Below are 2,016 nucleotides of genomic sequence, written 5' to 3'. Positions count from 1 at the left end.
TAACAGTGCTGAAAATGTTCACTAGAGATATAAGGATGGAAAGACCTCTGGTCTCAGGTTCTTTGTGATACCTCACTGCTTATCTCAGTTGATGTAATCCTATGCTCCATTGAGATTGCTTCTCACACACACACTCCTTCTGATATATGTCATGATATATGGACCATGTAAATTTGTTAGTCATATGGTCATGTGTAGTATTGTGTGAGTAGGTAAGGTTAATAGAAACCCTAGTGTCCATGTTTTGTGTGTTTATGCACCACATATCCTAAAATATTGGGATTCGTTCATATTATAATTTTGCTCAAGGTGTTAAATTTGTTAGTTTCTTTTTCAAATTTATGCACTCTCTAAGGGGGAGTAAAATTAAATATTGGGACACTCATGGGTTTACACTGTTTAAGCCACTTGTTGCTTTTGTTGGTTTATGAACCTTGCTTTTGCTAGGATGGCAGTTGCCTTTTGTATCTCTTATGTTGTTTACAGTCCTAGGTTCTTTTGAGTTTCTATTAGGACATCTAGGCTTATAAGAGGGCTTTGCTTTCGGTTCTGAGATGGGCTAGGCCTATTCTCTCTTAGACCCATGTGAGGGTTATTTTTTTTAGAGGAAGAGGGGGAGACTTTCCACAACCATTGTGGAATTGCAATTTTCAAGACGGTTACGTCTAATCATGGTTGCTTTTTACATGCCCATTAAAAACTGGTCTCTCCTTCCACTCCTCCATCTTCTTCTCCAATCATTTCGCTTCCTCATTTCTCTCTCACCAGTTCTCATCTTTGTTTCTTCACCCTCATTCTCTCGTATCCTCTCATTTCCTCTCCTCCATTCCCATGGCTGAACCAAACCAAAACTCTGCTGCAAAAGAAACCGGGTCAGTGAACTCTCCACTGGTTTCTTCTTCGCCCCCAGCGAATTCTGATCCCCTGCTTACTGCTTCTCAAATGTTGAGAGCCTTCTCTTCCTCTCCGAGTTCTACTCCCATCTCCTCCGCTGTTGCTACTCCATCCCTTGTCCCTGTACAAGTGGATTCCACTATCATTGCACCTCAACCCTCCCCCAAAGAGGTTGAAGCCTCCATCGCTTCAACATTGAATGAAGTTAGGAAGAGAAAGGGCACCATTCATGCTGGGTCTGCTCGGGCCAAGAAGATCAAGCCTTCTGGCATGGGTTGCACTCAAGGGATTCTCGATGCCCTTGCATCCCGATCCTAGGGATTTGCCAAGTCCGGCCCATCCTCCACCGGCGCCGCCCCCAACTCGGCCAAGGCTCCACTTCCCAAGGTTGGAAAACAGCCCAAGTTTCCAATTCTTGATGACGATGATGAAGAAGAAGAGCCTATGGAGTTCTCTGGTTCCTCCAGTTCTGATCCGGAATTTCGCACTCCTCGCTGTCGAATCACCAGGAACTCTGGCAAGCCAATCGCCGGCTCTTCTAAGTCTGGATCGAAGGATTCCTCTGGACCTTCCAAACCTTCCAAAGCCAAGCCTATTGGAGCCCAGGATGGGAGACCCTCTTTGCCTCTTAAGAAAATGATGTTTGAGGTAACTAATATCCCCTCTGAATCCCATTTCCATTCCAATAAAGTCATGTCCGTCTTCTCTTCTGTCACTATCAGTAAACCCATTATCTATGAGAAGTCATTTGATTTTAAGAGCATGCCTCAAGCGGTTAAGCATTTTGTTAATAGGCTAGGTTGGGTCAAAGCTTTGGAGTCATTTCCTAGGGTCAACATCTCTTTAGTTCAGGAATTCTATGCTAACTTTCCTGAGAATGTCCCTCCTGAGATTAAGCTTAGGTCCAATGATCCTATTATGGTTTGGGTGAGGGGAGTGGAGGTTGATATCCGGCCTGCTAGGATACGTGAGGTCTTATCCCTCCCGATTACTGAAAAGCATACCATGACTAAGGTTTTTCAATACAGAGATTCAACAACCATAGATCACCTTGCCTCTCTCATGTACTTCCCTCCTCCTACTGAGCCACTCTCAGATTCCTTTCTATCCAGTAGCTTCATG

This window comes from Fragaria vesca, linkage group LG5, assembly GCF_000184155.1.
Source record: "Fragaria vesca subsp. vesca linkage group LG5, FraVesHawaii_1.0, whole genome shotgun sequence".
Lineage (NCBI taxonomy): Eukaryota > Viridiplantae > Streptophyta > Magnoliopsida > Rosales > Rosaceae > Fragaria > Fragaria vesca.
This window is presented reverse-complemented; position numbering follows the sequence as displayed.